A 24,875-nucleotide genomic window follows, 5' to 3' on the forward strand; every position below is an offset into this window, starting at 1 on the left:
TTTGCTACTGTTTTCTATTTGTTGTTTTTGATCTTTATTCCTGTTTCTGTCTTCCACACTTTTTCTGATTTGTGATATTAATTGAGCATTTTATATTACATCATTGTTTCTTCTATCTTAGCATATCAGTTATACTACTTTTTAAATTTTTTATTTTTATGGTTTTTTCAGAGTAAGTAATATACCTTTGCAACTAATTCAAGTTAACTTTAAAATAATGCTAAATCTCCTCACAGGTAGTTCAAGTAACTTATAATAACAGAATATTGCTAATTTCTTTCTCTCATTCCTCATTTCTCTCATTGCTGTTGTTCATTTCCAATCAAGAATTTTATATCCAGCCAAACTGAGCTTCATAAGCAGAGAAGAAATAAGATATTTTTCAGACAAGCAAATGCTAAGGAAATTAATTACCAACAGACCAGTCTTACAAGATATCTTGAAGGGAGTACTAACTATGGAAAAGAAAGACATTACCAGCCACTAAAAAAAATGCACTTAAATACATAGACCAGTGATGCTATAAAACAATGAAACAAACAAGGTTTCATCATAATCAGATAATAACATGATGGCAGAATTAAATCCATACTTATTATTACTAATTTTGGATGTAAGCAAGCTAAATGCCCCAAATAAAAGACATAGAGTAACAAGTTGGATAAAGAAGCAAGACCTAAGCCTTACAGTCTTCAAGAGACCGATCTCATATGCAGTGACACCCATAGGCTCAAAGTAAAGTAATAAAGAAAAATCTACCAAGCAAACAGAAAACAGAAAAAAGGCATGCGTTGCTATTCTAATTTAAGACAAAACAGGCTTTAAGCCAACAAAGATTAAAAAAGAGAAACAAGAGCACTACATAATGGTAAAGAAGTCAATTCAACAAGATCTAACCATTTTAAATGTGTATGCACCCAACACAGGAACACCCAGATTCATAATGCAAGTTCTTAGGGATCTATGAAGAGACTTAGATAACCGCACAATAACATCAAGAGTCTTCAACACCCAAATGGAATTATTAGACAGATCATGGAGTAAAAAAATTAACAAATATATTCAGAATCTGAACTCAATAGTTGACCAAATGGACATAATAAGCATCTATAGAACTCTCCACCTTGAAACTGACCACAGAATGAGACATAAAATAATACTCAGCAAATTCAAAAGACCAGAAGTCATACCAGCCACATTCTCAAAACACAGCACAATTAAAATAGAACTATATACTAAGAAGATTGCTCAAGACCATACAATTACATGGAAAAACAACCTGCTCCTGAATGACGTTTGGGCAAATAAATAAATCAAGGCAGAAATCAAGAAGTTTTTTGAAACTAATGAGAACAAAGATACAACATACCAGAATATCAAGGACATAGCTAAAGCAGTGCTGAGGAACGTTGATAGTAGTAAATATCCATATCAAAAAGATAGAAATATCCCAAATTATCAGCCTAACATCACATATAGAGCAACCAATAAAACAGAGCAAACTAACCCCAAAGTTAGCAAGAAAAAAGAAATAACCAAAATCAGAGGACAATTGAAAAAAAATATGGAAAAAATGTACAAAATATTAACAAATCCAAGATTTGATATTTTGAAAAAAATAAGATATACCATTAGCTAGATTAATAAAGAAAAAAGAAAGAGGATCCAAATAAACACAATCACAAATGACAAAAGAGACATTACTACCAACCCCACAGAAACACAAGAAAACCTCAGAGAGTACTATGAATACCTTTGATCACACAAACTAAAAAAAAATAGAAGAAATGGATAAATTCCTGGAAACATATAACCTCCCAAGATTAAGCCAAGAAGAAATTAAATCCCTGAACAGACCAATAACAAGCTCCTGATCTGAATCAATAATAAAAGTAAATTGAAATATTTCTACCAACTAAAAAAAGCCCAGCACCTGATGGATTCACAGCCAAACTCTACCAGAAGTATAAACAAGAGCTGGTATGATTCTAGCTTAATTTTGAAACTATTCAAAAAAAATTGAAGAGGAGGGATTCTTGCCTATCTCATTATATAAGGCCAGCATCATCTGTTACCAAAACCTGGCAGAGACACAACAAAGAATGAAAACTTCAGGTCAATATCCATTCCTGAACAGAGACACCAAAACAAACAAACAAACAAAAACACAACAAACAAACAAACAAACAAGCAAACAAAAACCCCTCAACAATCTACTGGCAAACCAAATCCAGCAGCACATCAAAACCTAATCAACCATGACCAAGTAGGTTTCATTCCTGGGATGCAAGGTTGGTTCAACAAATGTAAACTAATGCATGTGATTCATCGCATAAACAAAACCAAAAACAAAAACCATATGACCATCTCTTTCTTTCTTTCCCTCCCTCCCTCTTTCTTTCTTTCTTTCTTTCTTTCTTTTTCTTTCTTTCTCTTTCTTTCTCTTTCTTTCTTTCGTTTTAAGATCTTTCCTTGTAGTATATATTTATAGAAAAAGAAAACAACTTAGTAAAATGCTACCAACATTTTATCTGAAAATATCTTCTCCCAAGTCTAAAATTTCTTGAAGGAGACATTTTTTCTTTCAAGGTACCACAGGTAACAATTTTACCAAAATTTTTGCCACTACGAAATATAAGTTGCCGTTTATTCTATCCTTTCAATAATAGCTTTCTTGCCATGTTTCTTACTTCCCTTAACAGTTTCTTTGTCCCATGCTGTCTAATCTCAAAGCAAGTCCAAAGGGTTCTAGGTTTTGTTACAATAGCATTTCACTTTTAAGTAAAAATTTCTTTCCGTAACAGTAATTTATTGCTCCAATAGTGCTGCTCAACAAATAACATCAAATTCAGTGGAATAAAACAATACACTTTTATTTAGCTCACAAACTCAAAGGTTAACTATTTTAGTTGGGCTCAGCTGGGCAATTCTACTGCTCTGAAGTGAGCTGGATTTACACACATGCACACTCTTCATTTGACTGTTGGCTAAACACGGAGGTCCCCAGTTGGAACAACTAGTACAACTCAGCTGTAATTCACATGTTTTTTGCTCCAGCAGGCCACCCTGAGCATGTCTAGCATTGGCAGAGATTCAAGAATGGCAAAACATAAATGTCCAAGTGCTTTTTCCTACCTCTGCATGTGGCAAGTATCCTTACATTTGTGGCAAGTATGATTTGCCAGAGCAAGTTATATGGCTGAGACTACAGTCACAGACAAATAGTACTACTGTGTTACAATATAAAAGGCTTGGATACAGGGAGGGTAATTTGAACCGTTTTTTGCAATATATCATAGCTGCTATTCTAGAAATGACCTAAACAGTTAATAATATACATTTGTAGAAACAATGATCTTTCAAAACATGAATGTGATGAAATGATAATTAAAATATGTATTATGATGTTACTGATTATCCCTATGTAGTATAAATTGAGATACAGAGACTCAAAAGCCTACAGGTATATATAATAAATGTGCTAGATACAACAAAATCAATAGCTCAAATGAGATGATTAAGTTATAGCTGATCCTTGGTTTTAAGATGAAAAAAATAGGGAGTAAAGAAAAGCTAAATATCAACTAATCATGGTGGCTCACACCTGTAATCCCAGCACTTTGGAAGGCCAAGGTGGGCGGATCACTTGAGGTCAGGAGTTTGATACCAGCCTGGCCAACATGGTGAAACCCCGTCTCTACTAAAAATATAAAAATTAGCCAGCCGTGGTGGCAGGCGCCTGTAATCACAGCTAATTGGGAGGAGAATCGCTTGAACCCAGGAAGTGGAAGTTACAGTAAGCTGATATTGCACTGGTGTACTCCAGTCTGAGTGACGACAGAGTGAGACTACCAAAAAAAAAAAAAAAGAAAAAGAAGAAAAGAGAAATATCCAGGTTTTAATGTGAATTTTCCTGATTTTTAAAGTGTTGGAATTTAAATGAAAGTACATGGGGCACAAAAACAAAAGCACAAACACAGAGCAGGCAAATTACAACCACATTAAAATAGAATTGATCAGTAAGACTGAAATAATTCCTGAAAATTTCAATGTCTATTCTCCTGCAGTTTTCTCTGTGCTGGTATTGCTGGCCTACCAACTTAAAACCACTCAGCATTCTAAATTTGTCTTAAAACAGAAAATCTGCCCTAAAATGTAGCCTAGTTTGTAAGAGTTCTAACATATCACCTGTTTTTCTAGAAAGATTATCCAGGCGTCCAATATTTTTATCCACTGGCTTGGGTAATTGCCACTGGGCCATTAGGAACCACAACTACTTGTCTTCAAAAGTTTTGTGCTTTTGTTGCCATGTATCAGCCATCAGGTGCCACACTGATCCTTTCTAAATGAATCTCATACTATATTAAGCCCTAATTTGCTACATATCTTTGGACAATTTGTATGAAACTCCTGGCTACTCCTCTCTGAGGACAGTTGTATGGTGCTGTCATTTTTTTAACAACTTATATTGTTCAATTAAAACTTATTTTTATTTTATTTTATTTTATTTTATTTTATTTTATTTTATTTTTGAGACGGAGTCTCCCTCTGTCACCCAGGCTGGAGTGCAGTGGCCGATCTTGGCTCACTGCAGCCTCTGCTTCCTGAGTTCAAGCAATTCTCTTGCCTCACCCTCCTGAGTAGCTGGGATTACAGGCACACACCACCAAACCTGGCTAATTTTTGTATTTTTAGTAGAGATGGGGTTTCACCATGTTAGTCAGGCTGGTTTTGAACTCCTGACCTCATGATCTGTCCGCCTCGGCCTCCCAAAGTGCTAGGATTACAGATGTGAGCCACCGCGCCCTGTCCAACTAAAGCTTATTTTTGTATTTCATTGGCTTACTCAATATATGAGACCTACATTTCTTATCTACAGAATTAGATAATTAAACTAAATCACATTCAAGATGCCTTCTAGCTATGCAATTTTATAAGTATTTCAAACACTCAGTATTTAACTGTTATTCCCATTCTGCTCTTCTAATTTACCTGATTTGCTGCTTTGTCTTTGAGTCTGTTTCATGGGTTTGTACTCAATAACATGATACCTATCTCAGAAGAAGGAAGGTGGGCTAATCACCCACATCAGAATGTTCTACCTTTGAGCTGCTGTAGCTTTTGAGTAACTACATGACTGGTGGTGTTGTCAATGAGCAGGAGCAAGTGTGCCCATGTTGATAATTTGAAGTTGAAGTTTAGACACAATGTGACCTCTTTGAAATGAGGTTGGCCGGCAGAGAAATACTTCAAAATTGTTGAAAATATATAATATTTTATTAACTAACATAACATAAACAAAAACACATTTTTTCTGTGTGTTATCTTGACTGTTAGTGTAAGGCCCTCTTCTCAGAAACCCGGAAGAAAGAAGCATAACACAATAATCTAACATGCTCTATAAAATTTTCTGGCACAACCCAGAATATTTACATGAAAGATGCTCTAATCATGCAAAAAAAAAAAAAAAACTTTCTACTTAATACTGATAGTTCACATTCAAATCCATTTAGCAATACATTCAAGCATACAGATAACATATGAGCAAAATAAGAAATAATACTGTGATTTCAAGCTTCACTGAACTAGGGTATAGAAATTCTGAACTAAACAATTGTTCAATGCCTGCCAGATAAATTACTGTGGATGAATTGTTTTTATTCACTGTCTCTTCTTAGAAGCAACAAATGAAAATACACATTTCTGTATGATGTAGTCACCATATTTAAACTCACATGATGCTTCCTTTGCCACCCTACTGACTTAGAAAAAGAAGAATCAATAAATGCCTTGTCTGAATATGTTCCAGTTGGATAGCAAGTCTTTTAAATCACCCAGATCCTACCTAGTTCTTATGTGTGTGAGCTCAGGATGATGACACAAAAGAAGGAATGCATCTCTCACTGTTGCATAAAAGAAATCCAACAATGACCATTTCAATCACCTTTCTGTTGTTCTAAATGCTATTTTGTGGCTCAAACTTCATTATGACTGAACTACCGAACACCCTCCACTTAACTTAAGGATTGGGTAAATGACACTTCAGAGTGCAAAAATACTAAATAATTCATGCCTACATGTCAATATATATAATATACAATTCAATAATCTTTTTGATCTTATTAAGGTCATTGTGATTTTCAAACACCATAATGGAGGTTGAATGTTCACAAATACATGGGGAATAATGAACAAAAGATTAAGGAATAGTTGTAATGGGAAGCATATTTACAATGACCTGTAGAGACAGAAACTGAAAATAACTTAATTATGGTTTTGCTTAACCTATTAGATAATGTTATAAATAATAAGCTGTACATTTGGAGCCAGCTTCTTGGTGATGACTTGTTTGGCTTGATTTCTCACTTAGGTCAAGTGCTGTGCTGTACTGATTGACAGATTGTCTCCAGCAGGAAGTTTGACAATGGGCAACCTAGAAGCAGATGTGCCTGGTACATAGCAGGGGTGGTGGAGGTTTCAGGATTATGTTGACTAAAATATGGAGGCTCTGTATCTGTATATAGGTATCTGTATATAGTCTCATTTTAACTCACTTGTATATTGAGAGAGAGAACGATAGTCTTTTGCTGTAGATCTTAGCCCCCCGAAGTCCTGGCATACCATCGAGGGAAATGCATAACAATACTCAAATTTCCAGTATCTGTGAAAAAATGTTCCTTTAAATCAGAGTACCCCCAATTCCACATTTCCTCCAGCATATTGTTATCAAAGCCCAGTCATTTTGGGGGTGGCAGGAGAGAGATAGAGTGGGAGAGAAAGAGAGAGAAGAGAGTGGGGAGAGAGAGAGAGAAGAAAGAGAGGAGAGAAGGGAGAGGAGAGAGAGAGGAGGGGGGAGAGAAGAGAGAAGAGAGAGAGGAGAGAGAGAGGAGAGAGGGGGAGAGAGAAGAGGAGAAAGACAGCAGAGAGAAGGAGGGGAGAGAAAGAGGAGACAGAGAGGAGGGGGGAGAGAGAAAGAGGGAAGGGGGGAAGAGAGAGACAGGAGTGGGGAGAGGAGAGAGGAGAGGGGAGAGGACAGAGAAGAGACAGAGAGAGAGAGAGATGATTTCCAGGGGCATTTTTATCAATTTAAATTAAATTGATCAATTTACCTTTATAGGGTCTGTTATATTTATGAGATAAGTTGTCTTCTACTTCCTCTGTTAACCTGGTACACTGTTGCTTGCACTGATAAATTTGTCAAATAGAAATGGCTTGATTCAAATGATGTATAAATCGATCTCTTCTTATATATATTTTGTCCTTTGTGCTGAGGTCATTATATTTGAATTGAAAGGCACTATGTAATGTATTAATGATATGTTGGGGTTTTCTTTGGGCCTTTGCAGATTGTTTTTTTTTTCCAGGGTTTATAGCCCTCATGAATCTTCTTCTTCTTGACTTACAATAACATAACATTTTTTTTTTCTAAACAAGCTGTTTTTAAAATGCCAGAGTATTTGAGAGGTACTTTGGTACATTAAATTGTGAATAATAAAAATACATTTATGTACTTTGTATATCTGACTACCCTCCCAGAACTGTTCATTAAACTTTTTCAAGCTACCATTAAAATCCACACATTCAGAGGATAAAACTTAGAGAGCTTTTAAAACTTAAGTATTTAATGGACTTGATTTGGTCTTTTAGGCCCAGGAGGGGGCTAGCTAAGTGCCTGAGATGTTCAAAGTTACCATCATAACAGCTAAGTCCCTTTCTCCCCTCCCTAGGGAGCTGGTAGGAGCTCGATCTTTGAAAAGGGATTTTTAATCTTTTATTCATTATTATTCACAAAGCACTTGCCTGATAACAGGGTACAACCTGACAGTAGGATGTCCTTTTTCCCAACTTCAATAATCTGTTTTTTTCTCTACCTTCTGCCTTTTTCTCATTTAATGTGACCTCCTCTTTCTCAAACCCTGCATACTTTAATTTGGTCATTTTTTTTTTTTTTTGTCTTCTACTGTGGCGATTCAGAGTGTTCAAAACCCTACTTCCAACATCATTGTTTTTCCATTTATTAGAGCTAACGTAAACTGACGTTACATCTTGAGGTGACCATGTCTACATCTTTTGCTCATAGAATTTACTGAAATTGATTAAGTTTTTTCTGGGTTGGCCAGGCTGCCCAGACATGAGAAGGGCTAAGTGCTGAATGGTGTTTGCTGAGTATTTGCATTGTATGATTAGCTGCATCATAGAATCTTAGAATGGAAACAGAACTTATCTGTCTTTGGTCAGTTTCCTATCATGATTCCTTCTCCAATAATTCTATGGAAATGTTTAAATCTTTGCTTTAAGCCTTTCTAAGATTTTAGAGCTCAGTACTATCTACTGAAGCCTTTTACATTGTTGGACAATTATAATTTTATAAAGATCTTTCTCATATTAAGCAGAAATATCATGAGCTACATTTTCCTATTCCCATATTCAGGCAATTCTAATAAATCTAAATGCCTTTGTAAGGCATGACTTAAAAACTGTCCTCACATAATATTTTATTAATTGAGGCATTTGTATAGTTTAATAGTATGAGCAATTCACAGTATGGATTAGGTATCCGTATATAGTCTCATTTTAACTCACTTTTATATTGAGAGAGAGAAACAGAAATACTTTATTAGTAATACAAATATAAGAAAATCTTGAGGGGATAAAATACCCCTATCATGTTGTAAGTAAATTAGTGCAAACCAAAATATTAGTGTTCTGTTGTAATTTTTAAATCTAGCTAGTTCCTGGAGTTTTTATAACTTATACAAATGAGAATGAACACAAAGATTGTTACAATCCAGAATTTTGGTTTAATTTCATCTAAAATAAGTACTGTGATGTTGAATTTTAACAGCTTGCTAAGAGTGAAGAATTCTTTTTGTTGTTATTTAATCACCTCCAAATGTTATTTATTGAGTCCCTGAAAGTATTTTCTTCTAGTATCTAGATTTTCCTCAGAGATCTCATTTGTGCACAACCCCTACTTGTCTCAGCTTATGAAAGCTGATACGATCTCATCTGAAAGTAACACTGCAGGGAGTCATTTGTTTAATAGAAATAAGCAATATCATCATAGAATACTGTGGGGCACAGGATGTGATTTTAGGGGAAAAAGCATTTTTCTTGAGTACAAATAAAAAAATGAAACGCATTATCCATATAAAATATCAAATGTATTTAAAAATTTACATCTTGAAAATTAAACCAAATAAAATCTCAAAGAAGAGGGTAAATTACTAATAGATGAAACATAGAATTTCATTTTTTTCATATTTACTCATTTCATTTTCCACTGTTTATCTTTTATTCATTATCTTTCCGTTTCTACTGTAACTTCAATTTTCATAGAAAAGCTCAGATGTGAAAAAAAATAGAAACATTATAGTATCGATATTAGACGCTCTTGAGCTAAGTAGATCAGGGTCCAAATCTCAGAAGCACCACTTTCCAACTATATAATCCTGGCCCAGAGTCACAATTCTGTACCTCCAAATGCATGCAAGTGAAATCATTTTGACAGCTATTAGTGCTCTTTACCAAATATTTATAATATCTGCTTTCTGGGCAGAGGGTACAATTGCATTGCCTTGCCACCTCATGTTTGGATGGGGGCAAATGATTAGTTCTGGTCAATTGCTTATGAACAGAAGTGACTTGACAATTTCAGATCAGAACATTTAATTGTCTGCAAAGACTTCACAGAACATCCATTTTTTTTCTCTCAAGATAAATGTAAATGGTAGCTTCTTTGTGGCCCTTCCACCAGAAGTGAAGAAGCCTGGTGCAGAGCCTCCACTTGACCTATGATAGATATGCTGCTGGAGAAGAAATCAACCTCCTGGCATGATATGCTATTTAGCTTTGGGGGCTGTTTCTTACTGAAGTATAATCTAGCCTACTAGTTATGAAATAGTCATTAGCATTGTATCTCATCCATAGCAAGAGCCTAGTAAATATAATATTGAAGCAGGGTGTCTAAAAAGCGTACTTCTCATGGTTTTTGTTTTTGTTTTTTGAGATGGAGACTCTCTCTGTAGCCAGGCTGGAGTGCAGTGGTGCAATTTCAGCTCATTGCAATCTCCGCCTCCCAAGTTCAAACCTTTCTCCATCCTCAGCCTCTGGAGTAGCTGGGATTATAGGCACGTGCCACCACACCCAGCTAATGTTTTGTATTTTTAGTAGTGACAGGGTTTTACCATGTTGGCCAGGATGGTCTCGATCTCCTTACCTTGTGATCCGCCCGCCTTGGCATCCCAAAGTGCTGGGATTACAGGTGTGAGCCACTGTGCCCGACTGTGGATTATTTTTTAATACAACAAAGAGAAAAGACTTGCAGAAACCTCTCTGCCTTGGTTTAGGTCTGTTGAACATATTGAATCTTTAATATTGTCAACACCATGCAACATCAAAAAAGGTCCTGATACATTTTAATAGGTCTAACTAGAGTTGAGTGTTCATTTTTATGCAATCTCAGGAGATTCCATGGAGTTCTTTAGGAAATCTTTCTGAGTCAAATTTAGATTGATAACTAGCCAGTTTTTAAAAGTTTTGTATATATTTTTGGTTTCTCAAAAGGTACCATTTATTCATTTGCAAGTCTGTATTTCAATAACTTCCTGTCTGCCAAAGATCTAGTTTAATGCTGTAACATGATCCTACACATCACAACCCATCTGTGTTTCCCAGAGATACCATAACAAAGCATCACAAATTGAATGGCTTGAATGGCAGAAATTTATTGTCTCCAACTTCTGGAGATTATAAATTTGAAATGAAGGTGTCAGCATGGCTGGTTCCTTCTGACAGCTTTGAGAGATGATCTGGCATGTGCCTCTCTTCTAGCTTCTGGTGGTTTGGTGGAAATCTTTGGTGCTCCTTTCTTTATAGATGTGTCATTCCAATCTGCCTTCTCCTTCATATGATGTTCTCTCTGTGTGTCTTCACATTTTCTTGCCTCCATTCATATCTATCTTTAGTCCAAATTTTATCCTTTTTAAGGTATCAGTTATATTGGATTCCGGCCAATCCTAATGAGCTCATTTTTATTGAATTACTTATGTAAAGACTATTTTTAAATAAGATCACATTCAGTGGTACTAGGAGTTAAAACTTCAAAGTATCTTTTTTGGTGGGACAAAATTCAGCCCATAACACCACTATATTAATTGGTGATACTAGTTGAAGTGTTTACTGGATAGCTCTGTATGTGCATGCCAACAAACAGTGAGTGTGTAAAACAAATGTAACTGAATTATTACTAAAGATAACTCCACAATATGCACCATTTGGATTATAATCTATGGTGCAAATCCACTTTCTCTTCCTCACTTTTCTGAATCATCTGAGAGATAGAAACACAGAGAAAGTGAAGTAGGTGGCTGGGATTTTCATAATTGTCAATATTGAGTGTGTGTGTATGTGTGTGTGTATGTGTGTGTGCACACACACACAGCCACAGGATTGTATCTCCTCACCACCTCATGTTTACATGAAGACTTTATCTTGTCTTCATATTTGAATTAAGATGAATAAATGCTTGCATTCTTTGAGAGAGTCACAGTATCAAATTACCTTTCATTTTCTTAACAAAAATAGTTTTCTTAATGATAAAAGTTAAGGTCCATTTTCAAAATTAGTTTGCTGAGCCACAGCAATCTTTCCATAAAAGATAACATTGACCTGCAATTTTATTATCAACCACAAAATAATACCTTTTTTCATAGCTCTTCCTCAATGCCCAATAAACTGTGGGTTAAGAAAGTTTCAAGTAGGCCAGGCGAGGTGGCTCATGCCTGTAATCCCAGCACTTTGGGAGGCCAAGGTGGGTGGGAGGTCAGGAGCTGGAGACCAGCCTGGCCAACGTGGTGAAACCCTGTCTCTACTAAAAATACAAAAATTAGCCAGGTAGTAGTGGCATGTACCTGTAATCCCAGCTACTCTGGAGGCTGAGGTGGGAGAATCCCTTGAGCCTGGGAGGCGGATGTTGCGGTTAGCTGAGATCAGGCCACCGTTCTCCAGTCCGGGCAAGAGAGTGAGACTCTGTCTCAAACAAACAAAAAAAAAGTTTCAAGTAGAGAAAATGGGAGAGTAATAAGAAGTATTCTGCCTGCTGCTACAAGTAGATGATAACAGAGAAGAGAAGATTTACTGTGCCTGCAAGGTCAAAATGTCAGCTTTCCAGCTGGCTCCTAGAAAATTCCTGATGAGGTAGCATCCATATGCAACAGTCATGTTTGGCTACTTAGAGGATTTTCTTTTCTTTTTTTTTGTTTTTGTTTTTGTTTTTTGAGACAGAGTCTTGCTCTGTCACCCAGGCTGGAGTGCAGTGGTGCGATCTTAGCTCACTGAAACCTCTGCCCCTGGGTGCAAGCAATTCTGTGCCTCAGCCTGGCTGGAATTACAGTTGCCTGCCACCACGCCTGGCTTGGAGTTTCACAGTGTTGGCCAGGCTGGTCTCAAACTCCTGATCTCAAGTGATCCGCCCGTCTCAGCCTCCCATAGTGCTGGGATTACAGGCATGAGCCACCATGCCCAGCCTACTTACAGGATTTTCTAAAAGTTATAATTACATGAATATGGATTGACTGTCTTGAATGAATTTACTTTTTATTAGATAGTCTCCTCTCAGTATGACAAGAAGGTTGAGGTTCATTTTCTAATACAGTATACATAACACACCAATAAGAAGAGGTATTTCTATGCAAGAGTAAAGAGATGAGTTTGGGCCATCTTTATCCACTTTGAGACATTTCTTATGCATGTAACCTTAAGCACTATGCTGGGAAATGAGGGCTTATAGAGGAAAACAGCATGCTAAACATGTTTAATGACACAAAATGGTACATTTGCAAATTTAATCCTAAATAGTAACACTTGATTGATGAGGTGATTATTTACCTAGAATTGAGTACTTCTCCAGTGAATGTTTAAAATAAGACAGCATACTCACCTTTTAAAGGAAATATTCAAGATTTTCTTGTGTTTAACATTAAAAGGATGTGTTTCAGAAGTACCTGAAAATATTTTTCTGCAGAGGATTTACAAATTATATGCACAAAATTATCCTAAAAGAATCAAAACTGAGAAGGTATGCTAAGAGTTCCATTTTAGGCTTATAAACTGACTAATGAATAAAAAGCATTTATTTCATCGGTGGTCTGAACTCATATTTACCAAGAATACTTATTTTTATCTACAATGCTTGGGAAATACTTTTTCTTAAAGCCAATAGTCTTGTGGAGTGTTCAGCTTAAATTGTTTTGTGTAAATGAAAGCTGAACTTTCAACCTTTTCCCACCCCCTCAAGGAAAGGAAGAAATTGAAATCCATTATGTGAATGCAGCTATTTAAAATGACACAGAGTTTCAAGCTAACACAGGTGATCCTAAGAATGCAGGGCTGGACCACAACTAAGAGGTCATGCAGTCTTTTCCTTTTACTTTTGGAAAGAGTGTGCTTAATCCACATCAGAAAGGTAAAGAAACAATTCTGAAACTTTGAAGCAATGAAGATTCCATAAGTTCTACAGTGTCTCATTTCTCAGTTCTTCTTTTTTATATATATACTTCAAGTTCTGGGATACATGTGCAGAGCATGCAGGTTTGTTACATAGGTATACATGTGCCAGGGTGGTTTGCTGCACCCATCAACCCACCATCTATATTAGGTTTTTCTCCAAATGCTATCCCTCCCCTTGCCCCCCACCCCCTGACAAGCCCCTGTGTGTGATGTTCCCCTCCCTGTGCCCATATGTTCTCATTGTTCAACTCCCACTTATGAGTGAGAACATGCAGTGTTTGGTTTTCTGATCCTGTGTTAGTTTGCTGAGAATGATGGTTTCCAGCTTCATCCATGTCCCTGCAAAGGACATGAACTCATTCTTTTTTATGTCTGCATAGTATTCCATGGTGTGTATGTGCCACATTTTCTTTATCCAGTCTAACATTGATGCATATTTGGGTTGGTTCCAAGTCCTTGCTATTGTGAATAGTGCTGCAATAAACATAGTGTGCATGTGTCTTTACAGTAGAATGATGTCTAATCCTTTGGTTATATACCCAGTAATGCGATTACTGGATCAAATGGTATTTCTAGTTCTAGATCCTTGAGAATCACCACACTGTCTTCCACAATGGTTGAACTAATTTACACTCCCACCAACAGTGTAAAAGCATTCCTATTTATCCACATCCTCTCCAGCATCTGTTGTTTCCTGACTTTTTAATGATCATCATTCTAACTGGCATGAGATGCTATCTCATTGTGGTTTTGATTGCACTTCTTTAATGATCAGTGATGATGAGCTTTTTTTCATATGTTTGATGGTTGTATAAATGTCTTCTTTTGAAAAGTGTCTGTTCATATCCTTTGTCCACTTTTTGATAGGTTTGTTTGTTTTGTTCTTGTAAATTTGTTTAAGTTCTTTGTAGATCCTGGATAATAGCCCTTTGTCAGATGGATAGATTTCAAGCATTTTCTCCCATTCTGTAGGTTGCCTGTTCACTCTGATGATAGTTTCTTCTGCTGTGCAAAAGCTCTTTAGTTTAATTAGATCCCATTTGTCAATTTTGGCTTTCGTTACCACTGCTTTTTGTGTTTTAGTCATTAAGTCTTTGCCCATGCCTATGTCCTGAATGGTATTGCCTAGGTTTTCTTCTAGGGTTTTTATGATTTTAGGGCCTATGTTTAAATCTTTAATCCATCTTGAGCTAATTTTTTATAAGGTGTATGGAAGGGTTCCAGTTTCAGTTTTCTGCATATGGCTAGCCAGTTTTCCCAACACCGTTTACTAAATAGGGAATCCTTTCCCCATTGCTTGTTTTTGTCAGGTTTGTCAAAGTTCAGATGGCTGTAGATGTGTGCTGTTATTTCTGAGGCCTCTGTTCTGTTCCAATGGTCTATATGTCTGTTTTGGTACCAGTAGCATGCTGTTTTGGTTACTGTAGCATTGTAGTATAGTTTGAAGTCAGGTAGTGTCATGCCTCCAGCTTTGTTATTTTTGCTTAGGATTGTCTTGGCTATATGGGCTCTTTTTTGGTTCCATATGAAGTTTAAAGTAGTTTTTTCCTAATTCTGTAAAGAAAGTCAATGGTAGCTTGATGGAAATAGCATTGAATCTATAAATTACTTTGGGCAGTATATCCATTTTCATGATACTGATTCTTCCCATCTATGAGAATGGAATGTTTTTCCATTTGTTTGTATCCTATCTTATTTCCTCAAGCAGGGGTTTGTAGTTCCCTTTGAAGAGGTCCTTCACCTCCCTTGTAAGTTTTATTCCTAGGTATTTTATTCTTTTTGTAGCAATTGTGAATGGGATTCCACTCATGATTTGGCTTTCTGTTTGTCTATTATTGGTGTATAGGAATGTTTGTGATTTTTGCACATAGATTTTGTATCCTAAGACTTTGTTGAATTGCTTCTCAGCTTAAGGAGTTTTGGGGCTGAGATGATGGGGTTTTCTAGACATAGGATCATGTCATCTGCAAACAGAGATAATTTAACTGTCTCTCATCCGATTTGAATACGCTTTATTTCTTTCTCTTGCCTGAATGCCCTGGCCAGAACTTCCAATAATATGTTGAATAGGAGTGGTGAGAGAGGACAATCTTGTTTTGTGCCGGTTTTCAAAGGAATACTTCCAGCTTTTTCCCATTCAATATGATATTGGCTGTGGGTTTGTCATAAATAGCTCTTATTATTTTGAGATACGTTCCAGCAATACCTACTTTATTGAGTGTTTTTAGCATGAAGGGGTGTAGAATTTTATCAAAGGCCTTTTCCGCATCTATTGAGATAATCATGTGGTTTTTGTCATTGTTTCTGTTTATGTGATGGATTATATTTATCGATTTGCATATGTTGAACCAGCCTTGCATCCTAGGGATAAAATCGACTTGATCGTGGTGGATAAGCTTTTTATTGTGCTGCTGGATTTGGTTTGTCAGTATTTTATTGAGGATTTTTACATTGATGTTCATCAGGGATATTGGCCTGAAATTTCCTTTTTTTGTTGTGTCTCTGCCAGGTTTTGGTATTAGGGTGATGCTACACTCATAAAATGAGTTAGGAAGGAGTCCCTCTTTTTCTATTGTTTGTAACACTTGCAGAAGGAATGGTTTCAGCTCCAAGTTGTACCTCTGGGAGAATTCAGCTGTGACTGTGTCTGGCCCTGGACTTTTTTTGATTGGTAGGCAATTAATTACGACCTCAGTTTCAGAACTTGTTATTGGTCTATTCAGGGATTTGACTTCTTCCTGGTTTAGTCTTGGGAGGGTGTATGTATCCAGGAATTTATCCATTTCTTCTAGATTTTCTCGTTTATTTGCATAGAGATGTCTATAGTATTCTCTGATGATAGTTTGTATTTCTGTGGGATTAGTGGTAATCTCCCCTTTATCATTTTTCATTGTGTTTATTTGATTCTTCTCTCTTTTCTTCTTTATTTGTCTGGCTAGTGGTCTATTTTGTTAATCTTTTCAAAAAGCCAGCTCCTGAATTCATTGATTGTTTGAAGGGTTTTTTTTTGTGTTTGTGTGTCTCTATCTCCTTCAGTTCTGCTCTGATCTTACTTATTTATTGTCTTCTGCTAGCTTTTCAGTTTGTTTGCTCTTGCTTCTCTAGTTCTTTTAATTATGATGTTAGGGTGTCGATTTTAGAGCTTTCCTGCTTTCTCCTGTGGACACTTAGTGCTATAAATTTCCCTCTTAATACTTCTTTAGTTGTGTCCCAGAGATTCTTGTATGCTGTGTCTTTGTTCTTGCTGGTTTCAGAGAACTTATTTGTTTCTGCCTTAATTTTGTTATTTGCCCAGTAGTCATTCAGGAGTAGGTTCTTCAGTTTCCATTTAGTTGTGCAGTTCTGAGTGAGTTTCTTAATCCTGAGTTCTAATTTGATTGCACTATAGTCTGAGAGACTGTTTGTTATGATTTCTGTTCTTTTGCATTTGCTGAGAAGTGTTCTTCTTCCAATTATGTGGTTGATTTTAGAATAAGCGCTATACGGTGCCATCGTCACTATGAAGAAACTGCATCAACTAGTGGGCCAAATAACCAGCTAGCATCATAAAGACAGGATCAAATTCACACATAACAATATTAACCTTAAATGTATATGGGCTAAATGCCCCAATTAAAAGCCACAGACTGGCAAATTTGATAGAGTCAAGACCCATCGGTGTGCTGTATTCAGGAGACCCATCTCACGGGCAAAGACACACATAGGCTCAAAATAAAGGGATATAGGAATATTTACTAAGCAAATGAAAAGCAAGAAAAAGCAAGGGTTGCAATCCTAGTCTCTGAGAAAACGGACTTTAAACCACCAAAGATCAAATGACAAAGAGGGCATTACATAATGGTGGAGGGATTCATGCAACAAGAAGAGCTAACTATCCTAAACAGATATGCACCCAATACAGGAGCACCCAGATTCATAAAGCAAGTTCTTAGAGACCTACAAAGAGATTTACACTCTCACACAATAATAGTGGGAAACTTTAATACCCCATTGTCAATATCAGACAGATCAACAAGACAGAAAATTAACAAGGATATTCAAGACTTGAACTCAGCTCTCGACCAAGCAGAGCTAATAGACATCTACAGAACTCTCCACCCCAAATCAACAGAATATTCATTCTTCTCAATTCTTGATACAAATATGAAAAGATAATTTATTTCTCAGTAGGTTAACTTTAATTTCTTTTCTTCTTCTTTTTTTTTTTTTTTTTTTTGATGCAGAGTCTCAGTCTGTTGCCCAGGCTGGAGAGCAGTGGCACAATCTTGTCTCACTGCAACTTTTTCCTCCCAGGTTCAAGCGATTCTCATGCCTCAGCCTCCCAAGTAGCTTGTATTACAGGCTCCTGCCACCACGCCCGGCTAATTTGTGTATTTTTAGTGAGATAGGGTTTTGCCATATTGGCCAGGCTGGTCTCGAACTGCTGACCTCAGGTGATCTGCACACCTTGGGCCTCACAAAATGCTTGTATTACAGGCATGAGCCACTATGCCTGGTCAAATCTAATTTTTATATCACATCTTTTAGTATAAGGCTTCTCAAATTTTAAAGTTTCATAAAAATTACCTGAATATCTTGTTAAAATGCAGTTTCTGATTCACGTGTTCTATGGTGGCAGGTTTTTCAGGTTTCTCATTTCTAACAAGTTCCCAGTGATGATGATGCTGCCTGGTCCAGGGACCACATTTGAGGGTGTGGTAGCAATGCTCTAGAAACGGGAAATGTAGATCTAGAAGTACTCTTAAGATGACGCTTAGACTGACACATTTGTTTTGTTAAAGGATTTCAGCTGCTTTGGTAGATAGCTTTCTTTTTCTGTTTCACGTATTCATTAAAACAATTGTAAAATATTCAATGACAAACAGAATCCTAGTATTTTGTATTTTTGTATGTAGCACAGAGGTTGTACAACCACCAAACAAAATGTTACAGAGCAGTGCAAGGATTTGGCCAACAATGCATATGACAATGTCATATTGAATAATATTAGGCAAAACATATAGATTTGAATTAGCCAATAGCCATATCATTTGTTACATACAGCCATTATACGCATTTATACGTTGCTGTTACTTGTTAACTATTGAGACACTAGAGTTTCAAATCCCTGTTGATGGCTGGACATTAAGTTGGTAGTTGGCAAGATAAGTTTAGATTCCTTTTTCAACTTTAACATTCTATCATGTGGCACGACAGTATTAAAGAACTTGCTCACATTCATGTAACTGTCTTGCCTTAAAGATGGGAACATAGCATCTTTCAGTTTAAGTTAAGTGCATTATGTCGCCTCTAAACCTTCAGTCATTCAAATGGTCCTTTCCTTACCAAGAGACCATATACATATATATAAAATTGGATCTTACATTTGATTTTTGAAAACATTGGAAGTACTTTTTACAATTTTCTTAGCCTGTGTCAAGTGGACCAAACACTTTGATAATTAACATTTCACTTTGTGAATGTGTCATCATCTAGGCAGAACTATTAAAAATGCATTTTATCTAGGCAGGTTTTGGATAGTCACATTGTGGAAAATGCCCCTTAATACATGAGAATTTTTAAAGAAAAATGTGCTTTGTTGGTGTAAATCTCTTATCTAGTAGCAGGTTCTTGTATTTCCATTTGGATTTTTCTTAATGCCCATTTTCTCTATAGTATGAGACTTCTTACCACTATTTGTTACAAATCATATTACACATGCATGCTATTACGATCCCCACTTTTCAAACAGTTATTGTTTTCATTGGGGAAATTGCGTTTATATTCTCCTGAATTTTTTAATTACTTGAGTATGTCTTCAAGAAGTGGGGCATAGAATGTGGATATGTTCTAAGACTGCCTGCTGCCTAATCCTTTCATTCATGTTACATTGGTATGTCCAGGAAATGTTGATGCCATTTCCAGATCATGGAACTAAATGACTTAAATTAAATGTCCATTTTTCTCAAACAGATGTCACTACTGATACTCATCTGTATTTTGTTCTATTGAATATTGTCTATTCTATTCTTTTACATCTTATAGATTAAATATACATAATAATAAAATCTGGTTAACAAAAAGGTACTTGATGATACTAAAATAATTAGAGGCTTTAAAAATCTATCATTTTTAATATGAATTACTTTTCTATTTAAAAGCACCAAGCTGATTATGCTATAGTGAATCTATTAGTCTGAAAGTGTACAGTCAATGGAAATTGAATATGAGAATATCAAATATATATCATAAGATTGAGAGGTTACATACTCAGTAATTGATATGGTTTAGCTGTGTCCTCAACCAAATCTCATCCTGAATTCCCATGTGTTGTGGGAGAGACCTGGCGGGAGGTAATTGAATCATGGGGGCAGGTCTTTCTTATGCTGTTCTCATGACAGTGAATAAGTTTCATGAGATCTGATGGTTTTAAAAATGGGAGTTTCCCTGCACAATCTCTCTCTTTGCCTGCTGCCATCCATGTAAGATGTGACTTGCTCCTCCTTGCCTTCCGCCATGGTTGCAAGGCCTCCTTAGCCATGTGGAACAGTAAGTCCATTAAACCTCTCTTCCTTTTGTATATTACCCAGTCATGGATATGTATTAATCAGCAGCATGAAAGTAGACTAATAAATTGGTACCAGTAGAGTGGGGTGTTGCTGAAAAGATACCCCAAAATGTGAAAGTGACTTAGGAACTGGGTAAAGGCAGAGTTTGGAAGAGTTTGGAGGGCTCAGAAGAAGACAGGAAAATGTGCAAAAGTTTGGAGTTCCCTAGAGACTTGTTGAATGGCTTTGACCAAAATGCTAATAATGATACAGACAATGAAATCCAGAGTGAGGTGGTATCAGACAGAAATGAGGAACTTGTTGGGAACTGGAATAAAGGTGACTGTTGTTATGTTTTAGCAAAGAGACCGGAGGCATTTTGCCCCGCCTTAGAGATTTGTGGAACTTTGAAACTGAGAGAGATGATTTAGGGTATCTCACAGAAGAAATTTCTAAGCAGCAAAACATTCAAGATGTGACCTGTTTGCTGTTAGAAGCATTCAGTTATTAAGGAAAGAAAGCATAAGAGTTTAGAAAATTTGCAGCCTGACAATGCGATGGAAAAGAAAATTACATTTTCTGAGGAGAAATTCAAGTCGACTGCAGAAATTTGCATAGGTAATGAGAAGCCAAAAGTAAATCCTCAAGACAATGGAGGAAATATCTCTAGGGCATGTCAGAAGTCTTCACAGCAGCCCCTCCCATCACAGGCCTGGAGGCCTAGAGGGAAAAAATGGTTTTGTGGGCCAGGTCCAGGGTCCCTGTGTTGTGTGTGTGCAGCCTAAGGACTCGGTGCCCTGCATTCCAGCAACTCCAGCTATGGCTAAAATTGGCCAAGGTACAGCTCGAGCCATGGCTTCAGAAGGTGCAAGCCCCAAGCCTTGGCAGCTCCCATGTGGTGTTGAGCCTGTGAGTATACAGAAGTCAAGAATTGAGGTTTGGGAACCTCCAACCAGATTTCAGAGGATGTATGGAAATGCCTGGATGCCCAGGCAAAGTTTGCTGCAGGGGTGGGTCCCTCATGAAAAACCTCTGCTAGGGCCATGTGAAAGGAAAATGTGGGGTTGGAGCCCCCACACAAAGTCTGTACTGGGGCACCACCTAGTGGAGTTGTGAGAAAAGGGACACTGTCCTCTAGACCCCAGAGGGTAGATCCACTGACAGATTGCACTGTGTCTGGAAAAGCAGCAGACGCTCAATGTCTGCCTGGAATGCAGCCAGGAGGGAGGCTGTACCCTGCACAGCCACAAGGGCAGAGCTGCCCAAGACAATGGGAACCCACATCTTGCATGAGCGCTGACCTGGATGTGAGACCTGGAGTCAAGTTTGGAGCCTTAAGATTTGACAGTCCCACTGGATTTCTGACTTGCAGGGAGTCTATAGCTCTGTTGTTTGGCCATTTTCTCCAATTTAAACCAGCTGTATTTACCCAATGCCTGTACCCCCTTTGTATCTAGGAAGTAACTAACTTGCTTTTGATTTTACAGGCTTATAGGCAGAAGAGACTTGCCTTGTCTTGGATGAGACTTTGGACTGTGGACTTTTGAATTAATACTATAATGAGTTAAGACTTTGGGGGACCATTGGGAAGGCATGATTGGTTTTGAAATATGTGGACATGCGATTTGGGAGGGGCCAGGGGCAGAATGATATGGAAGAGGTAAGGAACAGATTTTCCTCCTGAGTCTCTGTAGGGAGTGTGGCCCTGCTGACACCTTGATTTTGGCTGGCCTCCAGAACTGTAAGAGGGTAAGTTTCTGTTGCTTTAAGCTACAAGGTTTGTGGTCCTTTGTTATGGGAGCCCTAAGAAACTAATACAAATGGTATTCAAAGCAGTAAAGAAGTGCTTATGAGCATTAATAATGATCAGAAGGTGTCTAGGAAAGAGGGTGGGCAGAGAGTGGAGGGAACAGCATTGCCAAGCCCCGGAATTGAGAAGGGATAATGGCACGTTTAAGGTAGAGTAGTGAGAGAAGTTCAGTACAGCAGATCCTGACAGTTCTGAAATGATTCTTTTTTCCTTCCTGGCCAGTGTTCCAGAAATTATACTTTACTCTTTACATAATAAACAATATCAACAAACTATGCAACAGAAAGCTTCACAGCCAGTTTTCTACACCAAGGAGAAGTATAAAAATTCACTGCTTTTTGATTGTTTTAGAGCTTAGTCTCGAGCTCTTTCAGAAAAGAACAACGTAGGAGGTAACAGTGAAATCAGTAAGTATTGTGTTTTTTCTGAAATTGAGCAAACTGAAAGCAAACTCAACCCAGTTCCTAGATCACACCTCCCAGAAAATAATTGACTGGGTTACTCGAGCTCAGCCGAGGGGCCCTTCTCAGCCAATCAAAGGAGAGAGCTTCAGGGAGACTTAAGACAACCTCCAAATCCAGGTGGAACACAAAAGCCCCTGCAACATACTCTTAGAAAACAAACCCAGAAATTCCAGTCTTTGCTTTGGGAGCAGAATATCCTCAGAAGCAGGGGATGCACACCCACAGCACTTACGGCTGGAGGCCTACATTTTATTTTCACTTGAGGGCTTTCCTGGTTGGAATACCTCTGTTACATTATACCTACCCCTTATGGATACCACTGTACTTATAATACTCTCTACTAATGAAAAACTGCCTGTTCATTCGGCATATTGAAGAGAGGGAAGGCATAAATATAAACGCTTGACAAAATATTAAGAAGGAAGTGAAGTGAATTTAAGAAGTTAATAACAACCTTGCTGATAAGGCACAACAAATGGGTTATAACTAGGGTTTGCAAGCCTATTAATATTCTACGGATGTTCAGGAAAGGGAGATAGCTGCAATGGGCTAGTTATATTTTTCAGGCATCTCACAGAAATTCCTTCTTTTTTTAATATCTGGGCTGTAAACCCACATGTACTGTACAAGACTTCATTTCTTGATCAAAAATAAGGTTGATTTCTGTTCCAAGATTATATTTGCTTACTGATGATCGGTAGGGCTTTACTGATGATCTTTTAGAGACACTCAATCCACTCATTCTCTCTGTCCAGAATGTGGCTTATTTAATTTCTTAATAATATAGCAATAGCTGAACCATGCCAATTCCTATAACAATCACAAAGCAAAAACAACACACACACACACACACACACACACACACACACACACACAGTATCCAATTATCAATTTTAAAGCAAAAGCTATCCTCCCCATGATATCTTCACTATCTTCTTTCTCTTATATTTTCAATTCCTAGCAGTAGATGTACTCATAAAGGAATCACTGAAACTAGAGTTTTAAAATGCATTAAAATTTTTTCAAATCCTGAGATTTAGTTCTTTTCTAATTGTCACACATTGTGAAATGAGAGAAAGAAGCTTTGAGCAAATGAAATAAGGGAAGGGCTAATTTTGATTAAGGAAAATTACATGATTCCTTAAATCTGTAATATGAGGCCTCCAGGGGATGTCACCTTGTAGAATTTTATAGCAAGCACTAGGTAATTTTACAGCAACTTGAACATATTGAAAGCTGAAAATAATGTTGAGTTGTTCACTAGGGTGCTGAAAAAATGAATAAGAAGCAAAAAATTAAATTAAACTTACATAATTTACTAGGATGACATAGTTTTCATATACATCCAATGGATTAGTTTTTTTACAAAGGTTTGTCTACTTTGTGTTTGGAAAATCATGGGAAGAACCTTTTCAGTTTCTGGCTGAAAATCATGACTGAGTCTCTAAAAATATCACAGCTATATTAAGAAGTCACAATAAGAGAGGGAATTTATAGGCTAGTACGTAGAATACATTAAATGTAATTCTATGGCATTCTTATTTTTACCAAAAATCACAAGTGAATATATTCTGAGTCCATGTAGTATCACAAATAACCTTAAGTTGCCATCATTTAACTTAGTGTCCCATATTTGTATTAGAGGCACCAACACGAACATTACCCTCTCTTTCTATATCATTAGTTCTAATTTGTCAAATTTCCCTTTGCGCTTTGATTTCTTGGTGGAGAAAAAAATATGATAAGATGATATTCTGTCCACTGTATAAAAACCTCCTGAATAAAGGCTCAAAATAAGAAATTGAAAGGGAACTGGTTGAGGAAGGCATACAAAGGCTCATATCTTTTCTATATAATTAGCATACCATATACTTAGTTTGTGGAGAGTTGGTTTGTTGGTTTAAAATCATAGTGTCAAAGCATGCACAGCTGTTCTGTTTTGTTTTTCAGAAGCCTGGGGGTCTCTTTTATATTTCCCTCTCTTATGACTCATGTTAAGTAAATATTTAAGTTATCAAAAGGGTTGTCTAAAATATAAGTAGTCTCACCAGGCACCGTGGCTCACGCGTGTAATTGCATCACTTTGGGAGGCTGAGGTGGGAGGATCAGGAGGTCAGGAATTCAAGACCAGCCTGGCCAACATGGTGAAACCCCGTCTCTACTAAAAATACAAAAATTAGCTAGGTATGGTGGTGTGGACCTGTAACTCCAGCTACTCAGGAGGCTGAGGCAAGAGAATTGCTTGAACCCAGGAGGTGGTGGTTGCAGTGAGCCAAGATTGCACCACTGCACTCCAGCCTGGGTGACAGAGCAATACTCGCCATCTTGGGGGGAAAAAAAGGAAAAAGAAAAAAATATATATGTATATATAGTGATATCTACACATCCATGTCACCAACTTTCCACATAGAGATAGTGATCTTTTTGAAAGTTAAATTTCACATTGCAGATGTTCTGTGTGTGATCCTTCAATGTGTTTTCTCCTGCTCTTAGGGTCAAGTCCAAAATTTGTTACATAATTTATAAGCCCAAAAGAATATCAGCCCAAAATTCAACTTCATGTAC

At 37.1% G+C, this 24,875-nt stretch overlaps 1 long non-coding RNA gene across 2 annotated transcripts in view; it reads left to right on the forward strand.

The window, feature by feature from the left end:
* LOC134759590 (uncharacterized) overlaps positions 1-24,875 on the forward strand; it is a 146,123-nt gene that overhangs the window by 101,123 nt on the left and 20,125 nt on the right. The window contains exon 4 of one of the 2 annotated variants that reach the window (XR_010135983.1): positions 6,371-6,524. The exons of the other annotated variant lie outside the window; for it this stretch is intronic. This is a non-coding gene — a long non-coding RNA (uncharacterized LOC134759590). The remainder of the gene's footprint in view (positions 1-6,370; positions 6,525-24,875) is intronic. 2 annotated transcript variants of the gene reach the window in all.

The sequence above is a fragment of the Pongo abelii genome, chromosome 11, assembly GCF_028885655.2.
Source record: "Pongo abelii isolate AG06213 chromosome 11, NHGRI_mPonAbe1-v2.0_pri, whole genome shotgun sequence".
NCBI classification, from domain to species: domain Eukaryota; kingdom Metazoa; phylum Chordata; class Mammalia; order Primates; family Hominidae; genus Pongo; species Pongo abelii.